Source organism: Oenanthe melanoleuca, chromosome 4, assembly GCF_029582105.1.
Source record: "Oenanthe melanoleuca isolate GR-GAL-2019-014 chromosome 4, OMel1.0, whole genome shotgun sequence".
Lineage (NCBI taxonomy): Eukaryota > Metazoa > Chordata > Aves > Passeriformes > Muscicapidae > Oenanthe > Oenanthe melanoleuca.
The window spans coordinates 13,567,126-13,581,770 of NC_079337.1; the positions used below are offsets into that span (position 1 = coordinate 13,567,126).

The following is a 14,645-nucleotide window of genomic DNA, read 5'->3' on the forward strand; positions in this document are numbered from 1 at the left end:
AGGTGATTGGGAGGGAGGGGGAAAGAATTTTCTTACAAGTCAAGAAGATAACATCTGCCTTTTTTTCTTATCAATTATATTAATCTTCAATTTTGAAATTGAAAAGGAAAGCTCTGGCTCTCACTCCTGATGAAGAAATACAGCAAATAGTCCTAGGGCAGCTCCAGGACTTCACTCTTGTACCTTGTACATGGTGCTGGGTGTTGGAATTCACCTTCCTTGCTCCTCTTCTGCTGCTGACTCCTTAGGTGAAGGAAAAGCTTTGACGCAGAGTTGGTAAGTCATGGTGTCTCTCAAGAAGATGTGGTGTCTCTCTCTCTTCCCACCCACACTGTATCTGTAATAGAAACATACAGTGATACTCTCTGTGGAGCTTTTTGCACTACACATAAATAGTTATCCTAGCAATTAAAAGGCAATCATGTAAATCATGCCCAGAGCAGCTGTGGATGCCCCGTCCCTGTAAATGTTCAAGGCCAGCCTGGAGGGGACTGAGCAATCTGGTCCAGTGGAAGGTGTCCCTGTGGCAGGAGGGTTGGAACCGGATGACTTTAAGGTCACTTCCATTGCAAACCATTCCGTGACTTTATGAAGAAGTGCCTTAATTGTTTAAGTAAGTTCTTAATCACCAAAACCAGACTGCAGAATTACTAAAAAGAAGCTGGGAGGGGGCTGAGTTATCTTACTGAATTACCCTGACTGCCTGAGTAGTCAGCTAGCAGTTAAGTGCAAATCTTATAGAAACTCCAGCCCTTGAGTCATTTATAATAAGCTTTTGTCCTAAAGATCAGGCCCAGTCTCAGTCAAAACATAAACTGCCTGCCATCAGCCCCTGAAGCTTTAGTCTGACAGAAAACCCCTGTGTTCACCCATATAGGGGTATGAGTGTGACATGCTGAGATGTGATAAAGAGCCCCTGCCCTTTGCAGCAGGTGGCTGTAACAGCCTTGCAGACCTGCATGATTTTAATCAATTAACTTTCCCTAGTCTGTGTTTTCTGATAATATTCCAATGTCCATGTCTGATTATAGAAAACACCTCCAGTTGTGTACTGACTCATTCAGGAAAACAGAAGTGCCCTGTTTCCACTCTGAATCTATGTACATTTTTAATCTTTATTTTAAAAATAAAATTGCTATCTTTTCATAGTTATTTCTTAAAAATCCTACACATGCCATAGTCATCATAAGCCTAGCAGAACAAGGCTTTAAGAGAGGATTTACAGGAATGAAAAAAGGCAAACCAAACTAAAACCTACAATTTTCTGTAACACTTCACTGTCAGGAGGGCTTTTTTACAGTGGAGGGGATGGCATCATTTATGCAGAGCTGTGTTTTAAGATCCTTGCTGAGTTAAAAATACATCAGTTATGCTCCTAACAGGCAGACATCTGCATTATATCATCCACCATCTTATCTGCTGCTAATTGGCCTCCTTGTTGACAAGTCTCAGCAGCAAGGTTAAGTGCTGGCTGTAAAAGCAATGTAGCCTCTTGCCCGAGGGGTCAGAGCTCAGGCAGACCGTGCTGGAGCCTGCATGGCCTCTTTCCCTGCTATATATTTTCTGGGAGCTAATAAAACACCAGGGCAATCACTCCTGCCTGGAGTCTGCCAGCCACCACATTGTCTGTGGAGCTGCAGCAAATGGAACTTCATCTTCCCAGCACAGAGTGCTCAAGGAGTCTGGAAAAGAAAAAGGCATCTTCTCTTGCAGCAAAGTTTTAAAAACTCCCTGAGATGCAATGAAAAAAATCCCTGAACTGACAGCTGACCTTGAACATGGGGCAGCCAGTGCCTCAGTGTCCAGCAGAGTCCTTGGAAAAGGGATGGGGGCACACCTTGACTGAATACACAGGTTTCATTTTAACCAAATACTGAGATTTTACCAGCTGGACTCCTTGCAGAGCTCTTTGGAACATACCCTAGAAAGCCATCCAGTGGATGCCAGGCACTACATCAGGAATGCAGTTGTTGGGCTTCCACCTGCCTTTGACCAACCTGGCAGAGGTTTGATTTACATATATGACAAGGAAAGGGAGGAAACTTAGAGCTGGAACTCAGCAGCAGCAGGGGTAAGGGAACACACTGACTGGAAATGTTTCATTAGGTCAAGAAAAAAAAAAAAAAAGAAAGAGAAAAAGCATTCCCCCCCAAAAAACCCAGCATCTGTACAGAAGTGCAGAGCATCAGGTGATAGTATGACACTGCCATAGTTTTGCATCCTATGGCAGCCTATTTCCCTATTTATAATGGGGAAGAGCTTTCCATGCTTGGTTTTGCTTTGTTTTTCTTTGTAATTGTTTCATTTCCCTCCACCTTAATCATGATTAAAATCAACATATGGCACAACTCTAAAAAAAAAGTCAACTCACTCCACCATTCTTTTTCCAGTTTAGGCTATAGTTAATAAGAAAATACTTCAAGTAGTAGACCTTCCTCTTCTGTTTGCATTTAGTTCTGCTCTACTTTACTTTTCAGACCTCTACTTTCTATCACATACCTTTCTTTTTCCAGCACATCTCAGACAGCATTTCACTGGAAGTGTAAACTTTGGATTGTTACTCTTCTGGGAATGTGCCTGTTTAAATAAAGAGGAGAAAAATGTTCTCTTGCTGAGCCCCTAGACCTTCATGCCAATGTTTGCAGCACAGCCTAAAGTGACCAAAATCAAAAATAGGCCCTGCTTCCTGGCTGGTCAACAAAGCATCAAATACTTTCTTGATTCCTTCCCTGCTTTTTAAGCCTGGAATGTTCATTCACACGCCAGGCCAAGGAATTTGTTTTTTAAGAGATTTACCAAGAAGCCAGTTGGGAGGGTTAAAGCCCTAAGTAAGGTGCTCACACATGGGTGAGTAGCACTTTGGAGCCATAGATGCAAGGCTGCATTAATGAAGAGGAGCAGGTTTCTCCCAGTTTGCTCTCACTGCGTCAAGTTGCCACAAATTACCACATGAGCCTGGTCTAGGCCCTGCTCAGGGCTAGAACCAGCAAAATAAATTAAGACAAACTATCCCTGTCTGGTATTCCTCGACTGCAGGGATTAACACTTCCTTGGTATCCAGACTTCCAGTACATGGTGTGCAATTGCATTCCAACACAGTTAGCAGCAGTGCTTGTTTTAGCAATAAAAATCACTGGATCTTTCTTTCCTGAAACTGAGAAAAACATTTTAAATGGGATGGGAATGTAAAAAGTAAAGATAAATAGCTGTAGGAAAGCTCCTTCCATCAGCAGGACTCTGAAATAATATGAATACATTGGTGGCTGTCACTCATGCAAGTGACACTTTTTAAATGCACCAGAATAGCTCTATTCACAGGTGTTACCAGAGCAATGCCCACTTGCACACTGAATATTTAGTAAGCAAGCATTAAGACTTCATGTTTTTATACTTAGCTCCCTATTTTTAATGGGTCTGCATACCCAGAACTTAATGAAAAGCTCTAAATATAATGTCAGTGTGATTTAAAAATATGCACTGCATCTTTTAAGTTGACATTTCAATTAAAAATAAATAAGATCCATTTATATGGTGATACTGTGATAAGATTCCATCAGTCAAGTTTCATTCCTACTCAAAGTGACAGATTTCTCTAAGTCAGAGCCAGAAAATTCAGTCCTTCAGTGACTCCAACCAGGAAAATATAACTAAGGGTGAATTTAAGCACTTCACAAAAATGAGGGTATCATGTTTCAAGGATAAATGTATTTCATAGAATCCTATAATCACTAAGATTGGAAAAAACTTCTAAGGCCCTCCTTTTGTTATTTATGAATTTATTAAGACACTTTTTCAGTATCTTTCACAGGAAAGGCCAGATTGAGTTGCAGCTGAGCTTTCACCTCTCTGATTTTCTCCCTATATGACCTAATGACATCCTTGTACTTTTTCTCAGTTGCCTGCCCCTTCTCCCAAAGGTCAGAAATTATTTTTCTTTCCTGAGTTCACCAAAAGCTCCCTGTTCAGCCAGGCCAGTCTTCTTCCCCATCTTCACACTTACTGTCCTGTGGCTAGTCTGTTAAAACTAATAACTGCACTCAACTCAATTTGCTGTTCAGCCCAAGTCACATGAGTTGTCATTAGTTTTTTCTGTCACCTAATCAATAGCTTGTCAAGATTCAGGCTCTTATTTGGTGGTAGAGACTTTAAGAATCCTCCACATTTAGAGAGCCAAAAGAAAATGGATGGGGTATGGTTTTGCACTGTTCAGAAAATGTGTTTCCCACTGAACATCTTTAGTTTCTTGGGGTAGTCTAAGAGAGAAACTGAGACAACTCAATAGTAGTGAAAGATATACATAAAAATATCACCCAAAACTGTCACTGGCAGCTGAGAGGTCAGGACTCTGAAATGTCTTGTGGGAATGGTTTTCTACTGGCCAGAAGCTTGCATGGTTCAAAGCTTGCTCTTGGCACTGCCAAATGACCAGGGACTGCCTCCTCCCATGTCATCTGCCAGTTCATGACAGGCCAAAAACTCAGAAGAAATCCCTGAGCTCTGCAGCTCTTTCTAGAAACCTCAAAAATCCAGGCTATTTACCTCTGACTCCTCTGAGATCTGCTGTCTGTACATTTGTTGACATTGAATTCACTGTGCAAACACTGAAAGCCAGAGAACTTCTACCCCAGCAGAAGGGCACATACCTGGTCTCCTCTTGCTCTACTCTTGCACAGGGCAGACTGCTTGTTGTAATAAGTTGCAGTGTCATAACAAACTCAAATCAATTATCTTGCTTCCAATCTAAGACCGCCAAGTCCCTCACATCTCATCACAAGCTTTCTGAAGGCTCTTTTCCCATAAACAAAAAAGGAAAAAGCACTTACCCAAGAACACATTTAATATTGTCAGTCAAGACAAGAGAAAGCTGACATCTTACACCATCCCAAGGATGCATTCAACTTGAATTCTGATGCTATCCTTGTTTACTCTTTCCTTCCTGGCTAAGAGGACAGCCAGCAAAGAAAGATACCCTCAAGGAAAGGTATCCTCCCACCTCTTTTCAAAGGTCTTTGAAGATCTCCCACTAAGGTGAGAGAACACAGGGAAACCTTCAGACAGAGACTGCTGCTAAGTGCAGAGGGAAAGTCTCACCCTCTTTGGCTCCAGCAGGCAATCTGGGACACTGGGCAGAGGCAACAGAAGACTGACAGACAGCAGTCTGTCCTCACACCATCCATCTGCCCAGCCCAATGTATCCTGTGGAGTTCTTGGCAATTAGAACAGTTTGTCTTGCTAATGGACAATCAAGCATGTGCCAAAGCCCATCCAGTCTTCAGCTCATTACAGGGAGGAGCTGAGATTGGCAATAAAACTCCCCAGGAATGGAGAGGCAGGAGTTTTGAGATTCCAATCAAAGACCTGTCAGAGAGTCCTGAAACCAAACTTTTCTCACCAGTAAGCTCAATATGGCTGTGCCCTGACAGAGCCTGCAGGTTGTTTTGGACATGAGAGGTGTCAAAAAACAAATTAATGCAGCTTAACTAGGAAATGGGTAATGCATCCTCCATGTCTCATAGGCTGGCCATAAAGACAAGCAACTGGCTTTTCCTTAATTTATAAGGCATGGGAGTTAACCTCGAGGTACTTCAGTTGAAAATGTGGTTCATTTCTCCTGATAATGATCAAACACTGTAATTCAAACCCACATTCCAAAAAGGTGAACAGCAGCCAGCTATGCCAACTGCTCAGGGCACCTGCAGCCAATGATCTACCCTCTTCCTTGCACAAATAATGTCAGAAGAGGAACACCTTCTTTAAGTAATTCCCCTTCCTAACCCCTTGCCTGCACATCTTCGTTTGTCTGTGCTCATATCACATACACCTTCAACTATTCAGGATCTCTTTAATTCAAAATGTGAATGAACATAATTAGACTAAATATCACAGTGCAGCAACTTTTTCAACACATCAAAACCTGTATTTTCATTTTTTTTCAGGAAAAAACTGTAGACAACTCATGTCAGCAGCCAGATTAAAACAAACCAGTCTTTCTGAACAAAAGTTGCTGTTTCTAGAGAGTTGGGCTCATTCATTACCTCCAGATTTAATGGACTGCAGATTCCTCAGCTTTTGGGAAATACAATTTGACAGTTTGTAGAGGAAGATTGATTTTATTTATACAGATCTATAAATAAAAGCTCCATACTATGGCATCAGCCAATCAGATGCATGATATAACTTCAGCATCTCTTGAAGAGAAACAGCCAGAATTTTGGACAAGGGACTACAGTGTGGATAATTTTCTAACTCCAGATGAAAAATGCATTTTCTCTCATCTAACAGTGGTGAAGAGGGCTGCACCTGTGAGGTGCCTCTGCCAGCATTGCCCTGTCAGGCTAGAAAGGGATCTGTCAGCCTTTGCCAAACAAGCCACAAGACAGAGATGCAAAGATACAGAGTGGAAAGAAATGAAAGAGAAGTGCTTTGCAAAAATGGGACTCTGCCCTTAGTAACTAAAGGTAGCATGGATTTCACCCCAGCTATAGCAGCTCTCCATCTAAAGGGAGAAATAAGGAAAAGGAGAACAATACACAATACAATTCACTGCGTGAATTATACAATACACCTTCATAAGAATCTGAAAATATGAGCAGAAAGAAGTCTTGAGGAATGGATAGTTTTAGCAAGGCCATACCACATAAACAAAAGATATCCAGGAAAAAAAAAAATAATAAAAAAACCAAAAAAGGTATTGTGAGATGATCCAAATGGATTTTAATCCATTTTCATCTATTTGGGCTATAGAAAACCGGTTTCCTGACTAAGAGAATACCTTGAATGTCTTAACCACAAACAGGCCTCTTCAAAAAAAAGTTATGCCCTTAAAGCTATTTACACAACAGCTGGGACTCCTAATTTTCCCAGCCCTGCTTCTTCCCCAGCAACAAAACATTTTATATTCTCAGTAGCTCTTGCCCATTGCAAAGCAGTGCAATCCTTGCCAAAAAGAGTCAGAAATGCAGAACCCTGAAGGAAATGAGACCTGAACAATTGATTCATAACTCTGCTCACCATTTTTTTCCCCTGGTTCCAAGTAGACCAATAGGCTTCCAAAGGACTGTGGAGCAGTTTGACACATTGAGGAGTGGGAAGAAAAGATGGTAACAAGTGGTTGTTCTTTTTACCTCAGCTGTAAATCTGAGTACAACACCCAGGGCACAGCATCAAGTCCAAACAAGTGCAGGCAGATATACAACGTGCTGCTTGCCCCGATCAAGCCACAGAGCAGCACAAAAAAAATAAGGCTCTCTAGCAAGACATAAAAATACTCAAATCCATTGTAAGCAGGAGTTCAGTTTTAAGGAGGCCTAAACTCTCCTAACTCCAAAAAAACAACACTGCTACCTAGACAGAGTAAGCGCACCACAGTCCCAAACAGAATTCTTACAGCAGACGCAAATTTCAGATGGTAATGTGAGCATTTTTAAGGAGTAGTGTGGGGCAAGAAGGCTAAAGACTGGGAAAAAACATATTTAAATCAGCTAAAACAGAATCTTTGATAGGGGGAACATGATAGTTATATCCTGGTGAGTTTTTAGGGAGAAATAAAGATGCTCTGAGGAAGCAAAATTATCCCCAAGTGAACCATCCAGGAATTTTACGATAGAGCAAAGCAATCATGGCACTGGTGATTAGATTGCCTAAGTCCAGCCAATCCAGTGATGGACCACAAAATCTATGGGTTGTTTCATACCATGCTTGGTGCTTGAATCCTGTGCATTTTGACAGGTTTGTACAAGGAAAGTTGAGGACTGACAGCAAATCCTCAAGCTCCTGGAAAGGATTCATACCATGAAGAACCACGAAACCCTCTGATGGCAGAAAATACAAACCACACATACCTTGAAACCTCCATTTTTTGCCACAAGAACTCAAGCATGCTCCAGACCAGAAGCATGAACTGGAACACTCCAGAGAAATCATTTGTCTCTTTTTTTATAGGATGTTTCACTCAGGTCTCTCTTGAGTTCCCAAGTAGGGAAGGCAGATGTAGTCAATGCTGAAATTATGTCTCCATTAGCATTTACTATGAATCATTTGGCCTCAGTCACAAGAAGGGCTTTTTTGTCTCTCTCAGAAAATGTACACTTTTTCCTTTGTGGCACTGCTTGACTACATCAGGCTGACTTCATCATCTGGAAGAATGAAAGCAGGATGTCCAGCCAAGTACCAAACAACACTCCAAACCACTAACATTTACAATTCAATCTCTGATCAATGAGTTTCGGTTGTGAAAACTCCATTGTGGTTTAAAAAAACCAAACCAAAACACACACACACAGGGGAAAAAAAAAATCAACCAAACTTCAAAAACTCGGAATCCATAGTTAAAGAGACAAGTTAGCAAAACAAGAACAAAACAAAACACACCACAGTTCAGCACAAACAACAAACTAGATAAAGGCAGGGAACATCAACATTGCTTTTTCAAAGCAGTGACTATGATGACTGGTACCTCTGAGAATGAAACACAGCGAGCTCTCCAGTGGTTTGACCTCCAGAAGGTCATATTCACAAGTCAGTGACAGTAAGAGCCAAGCTGGCATTCCCAATGCCCACAGCAATAGATCCAATTACTTCAACCAACAAGCATTAAAAAGCAAATGCAGCACATAAAGCTCACATTGCTCTGTTAATTCAAATCCATATATCCACAGACATGAAGATGAGAGAACAGCATCACTGCCATCTCTGGATGCTGTAGTGCTCTGCTTAACTTTCCTTACACATTTTGGCTTCCACATTTCTTTCCCTGGTGTTTCCTTGTTTGGAGACTCTTCATCCAAACTCAAACCATAATGAGATGGAATAAATGGATTCAATATCTATTTGCTTTGTGAATATCATTCTTCCCACCATTATTCACTGCAATTCGTCAGACTTGACTAAGGCAAAATATCATTTTGTTGTTCTTTCAATTGCAAATGCATAGATCTGGGTGCTTGGTGAAAAAATAAGATTGTTTCCTACATAGTACTTTTGAATTTGCTGAATAACCTAGCAGGTCAAATAATTCATTTTGAGAAGAAACAAAATCCTTCAGTACACTGCTGAAGTAAAAGAGTTCAAAGGGGATCGACAGCATTTTATAAAAGGCAAATTGAAATAAAAATCTACAGGTACCAAATACCCCATCCCCAAGGACATTTGAGGAACAGCTGGGACCAAATCTCAATGAAAACCCCTTCACAAGCATCAGCACCCTCTACCCGGTCCCACTGAGGGGGGATGGGGTTTGCCTGCCTCTCTGGCAGGCCTAAGGCCATCACCAAACTGGCAGCCCCGTGGGCTCCCATCCTTGTACCACAGCTCCTGCACTGCCAGGTGTGACTGCCACCAAAATCCTCTGTCACCTCTCTGCTCTCCTCAGGCAGACAGAGCTCTGCTCTGCAGCTTTCAAGGGGCAGAGAAGCTGTGCTGACCTGAAAGGTGAGCTGGATATTACAGTTTAATGTGGCAGCTAATCAGGAGGCTTTCCATGCCTACTTTGTAAATGTCCCCATTTACTTTAAATAAAACTGTGTTAGAAGATCCAAAATAAAAATACCTATCCAGAGTATAGCAGACAAAAGTAACTGTGAAAGTGATACTGCTGCAGAAAAATATGATGTAGCCTGTTTTGCAAGGTTGCTAAATTATGTAAAAGTAAGGTTGGCACACAGTGACCTATTAATACATCTAGAGCCCTTTGTTGCCATATTATCAATAACAAACCTTCTGCACTATTTTGGGAAATGACCTTTCTCCACAGCGTGGTGTAGCACGAGCCAGGAACCTCCTGAGCTGTAATTCCAGCTGCACCATTGACTTGCTGCATGGTGAGGGAAAGTTGCTTTAACCTCCCAGGTGCTGTTTCTTTTTCTGTAAAGCTGTAGTGACCCTGGCCTCCCTCTCAGCTCAGTGGAGTGCCTCACTAAGTTCAAATATTTGAGCAGAGCTTTGGGGATGCAAAATGCCAGACCAGTGTGACACATTGCTGTAGCTGCTTAAGGATATTAACAGAGCAGAAATTCAGCTGCAGCTGGACGAACATATTGTGCAGAGCTACAAGATTCTCTTTTCACAGGTGAGAATTTATAGCCACCAGCTTTAGGCTACAAATCACCACCCAGTAACTTGTCAGTGTTTTCAAGCCAGAGTTTCTTTCTCAACTCACAAGAAAGAAAATCTCAGTGCTTGGTCCCACCTACATGGCAGCAGAACTCGGGGTAATGTTAACAACCCACATAATGGCAAAGGATACACCTAAAATAACAGCATACAGGGACCACAGGATGAGAATTACTGGGACACACAGCAGACACTCAGTTTATGCAGCCTGGGACATTTCAAATGTCAAAAGAAAAAAAAAAAAAGTTGGTTTATAGGAAGTTTCAGAGATAAAAAAAGAGAGCAGAGAGAGTGGAGACTATAACGACACCAGCTCTTTCTCTCTCTCTAAATAAATAAAAGTCATGACTAAATGAAGTCATTCTGAAAACATGAACTATTTCATGTGCATATTTCATTTGCTTTGGCAGAATATTCCCAGGCTTAACTCCCTCAAGCTGGAGGAACAGGTGGAAAACACTTACAAAATACAAGAATGTGCATAAGCACCCAGTAAAACTATAGGAAAGCCATATTCCCAAATTAGGAAAAAACAGTCCATAACACTTTTCCAAGGGGCAGAGATCAATTTGTTTCCAACACCTCATTTCTCTCCTGTGTTATTACAAAAGATACCATCAGTATTTGAGAGTAGTCTAATAACTCTCTTTAGTAATTTAACCAATGGTTTCCAAATAAAATCTACTTTGTGGCTTGAAACCCATCCTGCTAGAGGAAATTCCATTTCAATCCCATTGTAATTGACAGCACAACTCCAATTCCTAAATCTGCATCCCTAGTTCTTCAGAAATGAAGAGAGCTTCACAGCCTGGAAGATTTAACCTGAAAGCCATACCACCACACCCATATTTACACGAGGAAGTTCCCAAGGTGAGCACTATTCTTCCATTAGGATGATTCTCAAATGCCCTTTAAAAACTCCTTAACTATTATTTAAAAGCCTTTTGTTTAACAGACAGAGAGCAATAAGTTTGGCATGGAAGTTTAAGTATGACATGATTCAAGTTTATAAGGATTAAATTACAGCAGCTATTGAAATCCATGTTTGAATTTAACATTTAATATGTCTCTACTGACAGATTTAATTTACTCATCCTAATTAACAGTGCCCAGAGACTGCTTTTTACCTTCTTTAGACTGAACTATGGCCAAATATTAGTCCTGAGGTAGGGCACAGGCATCCCTAAGGCAGCGGAGGTGCCGAGCGCTGCCATACAGCACCATCTAAGGGCTCTCCATAAGTACTGCCGAGGGGATGGATGGAATGAGACCTATGGATTGGCTCCTGGATGCTCCTAGCCAGCTGCCAGGCTCCCAGGCATACACCAGGGTCACGACACAAAAGTCTCTGAGCAACTGTTTCCTCTCTGAGTCGCTGCCACTTCAGGAATCAGGAATCATCTGGAAAACAAAGTTACCAAGAAGCTGCCTGAGGAACAATGTTCAGAATAACAAGATTTACCTCTGTCATCAGCAGCAATTTGTTTCTCTCAGTGGCAATCTCTTGGCATGCAGACAAGGTGGTTTATTACAAACACTCTAGATTAAGCACAGGAGAAGAAAATGTTATGGCTTCTAGATTTAGAAACGGAAAAACAAGAGTAGCTTTAATTATATCCAGCCTGTGCAGTATTTAAATCTCTATTTCAGTTTTTCCAGGCAAAATCTTTTTTCTTTGTAATTTATACAGGTCTTCCTCATGAAAATATCTTCTTCTGGAGTGGTTTTGTGATGTAATCTACATAGGGAAATACCACACTAACCTGAGGATCCACTTAGACCAGCCTTAATCTCAATGAACACTCAATAAGGAAAAAAAATTATGAAAGCAGAAGTATTCAAACTGTCCCACAGAAATGCCCTTGCATGTTAGATGTTCACTGAGGTTCAATGTTCAAAAATGTTAGATGAGAGCTATTCCGACTAGACTAATTTACAGGATCTATGCCTGTCTCCACAGCAATGTTTTCTGAGAGGAAAGAATTGGCAATGGGCCAAACAAGATTATTTTAATTATCCCAGCTTCCCCTCTGAAATTTCCTGTCTCACTGCATATGAAGTTTACTACCCCAAAAATGGAAAACTGACCTGCCTAGCAGGACAAACCTTAGGCAGCCTTTATTCTAGGACCTTATTCCATCACGTGTAGGCACATGCTCCACTGCTGACCTCTCCTGACCTCAGGGTGTGGAAAAGCAGCAGCATTTCTAACATGGAAGGAATTGTGTGTGGTGAAAATGAGTGTCTGGAGCAGTGTCTCCAGCTAAACTGAAAGACACATGCATCATGCAAGACATGAAACTAGGACTTTCAACACATCATCATTCAAAATAACTGTTAAATGTCAGTACAGAAATACAGCAGTCAGTGGCTTTTTGTGCAGTGGCCATGCTCTGCTCCATTGTTGCAGGTGTGGAAATGACAGTACTAAAGAGTCCCACATTAAAGACTCCTTCATTTCTAAGAATGTCACATTCTAATGCACAGTGAAAAGGAAAAGTGAAGGACAACAGTATTTGAACAGAAGTCTGAAACATTAATTTTCAAATCTAATCAGTTTGTATTGGAATTGCACACAAAAAGAACCAGTCAGGTTATAAGTGCTGCATCGTAGCACTCATAAACAACAAAAAAAGTTTTGTTTTTTTTTACTTCCACTGAAACTGTTTCTAAAAGCTTATTGATCTTGACCTACTTCTAGTTCCCTACTTCTCCTGTAAATCAGAAGTTAAGAACAAGACTTCAGCTTCTTGTTTTGAGTCCTGCAAATACCAGATATTAGCAGCTGTTGTTCAGTGAAGACAGACAAATCATACTCACAGCTCAAAATAAGAAATCCTGTTTGGATAAACACAATTTGCTCTGTTCATCAAGCAAGGGCATGAAAAGTCTCAGCCTCAGAGAGCAGTCAGGATTTCCAGGTAGGACATTTTGTTAAGATTCATGCAATATAATAATAAAAAAAAAAGAACTATATTTTCAACATAATTCCTATTCCCATTTGCTGTTTATTTTTCTTGATTGAGCTCTGCCAGATATCATGTACTTGCAATGCTTTTGACATGGCATGTAGGACAGAAGCCAGTTTTTTATCCAGCTGTTCTGGAATTAATATCTGATCTATCTGATCTCAATTATGCAATTACAGCAATATTAGTCCTCTCCACTAATTTTACAAGAGTGGAACAGCAGAGTTTCTCTTTAAACTTCAGAAGAGGAGGGACACCAGAGCATAACAGGCTTAAGAAACACATGCTGACCTTTTAACACATTGACCTGTAGTGCTCTGAAAAGCCACCAATGAATAGAGGAGAGAAGTCAGTGCTGGAGGGTGACAGGGGGGAAAGGAGAATACCACCACGCTGACAAGGCATTATTTTCCACCTAGTGTCCACAAGCATAAAGGTGGCTCAGGATAACATTTCTGGCAGAAGAAGTATACAAATACTCAGCTGTTTCTTACTGAGATCTAGGTGTAAAAGACAAGCATTTGAGCAACAGTAAAAGTTCCTGCTCTAAGCCTCTGATGTTGTAAGGCATGTTAATTGTTGCAGCTTCTGGTGTCACTAAAGAGCCTTTGTCCAGTCAGATAAACAATTTACAGTTTAGAGTTCAGGTGAAACAAGCAACTTACTCCTTGCTTTTATTTTGCAAGCATTGCCAGATTTGATCAGATAAAGGTACACATTCAGTGCAGACCCTCAATCATTTTCAACCATGTTCAATACCCATTCTGGTTCAGATTGTGAAATCCCTTCTAAAAGATGGAAGCCAGGAAATTCTTAGCGCCCTAATTAACTCTATGGATTATTTTGCTTACTTTGAAATACTAGGATAGCTTCTCGAAATAAGAATAGACCTTACTGTGATGGCTGAAGTCTTTCTCCGTCCGTGAGAGGAGGGTCTGACATCACAGTCTGGGAACCAGCTTTGATCCTTTTCCTGAAAAGAAGCAGGATACATCTTAGTATAGTTATTTGTCCCTGTATTTCCCATCCTCCACATCTTCCTAGGATGATGCCTGCTTTCTTCTAAGACTTGATGAGAGAGAGAAAGAGGAGTAAAGGGCAAAGGTAAGCCCAAGGTCAAGAAGAGACGCTTTCCCTCCGACACTGCTAACAAGGCACAGCACAGGAGTTTCACACGGCTTCAGAAACCCTTGTTCCCCGCTGGTGAGCTCCGTCCAAGCCCGGGTTCACCGAGGTTACAGCAAAAGAAAAGGTTGTACTTTTGTTGATCAACGCTGCTAAGCAACAAGTCATAAAAACCAACATCACCCTTGTCTTCTGCTGGTTGCAATTAGAGAACTACAAACAGGATCACAGATTCAGGGCCGGGAGAAAACCTTTAGCAGTGTGAGCGTGCACTGCTCCCAGCCACACAGCTCATGCAGCAACTTCTCATTAGACACACATTCTGCATCCCCAGCCATTGCAGCCTGCACAGGGCAGGTCAGCCCGGGCCTCTGAAGCTCTAATAGCCTTTGGCTTCTCATAGGTTGTAATCTCGAGGTTGTAGTGGTCACTTTCAATTGA

At 41.3% G+C, this 14,645-nt stretch overlaps 1 long non-coding RNA gene across 1 annotated transcript; it reads right to left on the minus strand.

The window, feature by feature from the left end:
- Positions 1-31: 31 nt before the first annotated feature.
- On the minus strand, positions 32-14,070 carry LOC130251983 (uncharacterized). Its single transcript, XR_008840281.1, has 6 exons — positions 13,975-14,070; positions 11,573-11,649; positions 7,836-8,135; positions 4,644-4,788; positions 2,500-2,577; positions 32-337 (listed from the first exon to the last, which is right to left on the minus strand). It is a non-coding gene; the product is annotated as an uncharacterized LOC130251983 (long non-coding RNA).
- Positions 14,071-14,645: the final 575 nt, after the last annotated feature.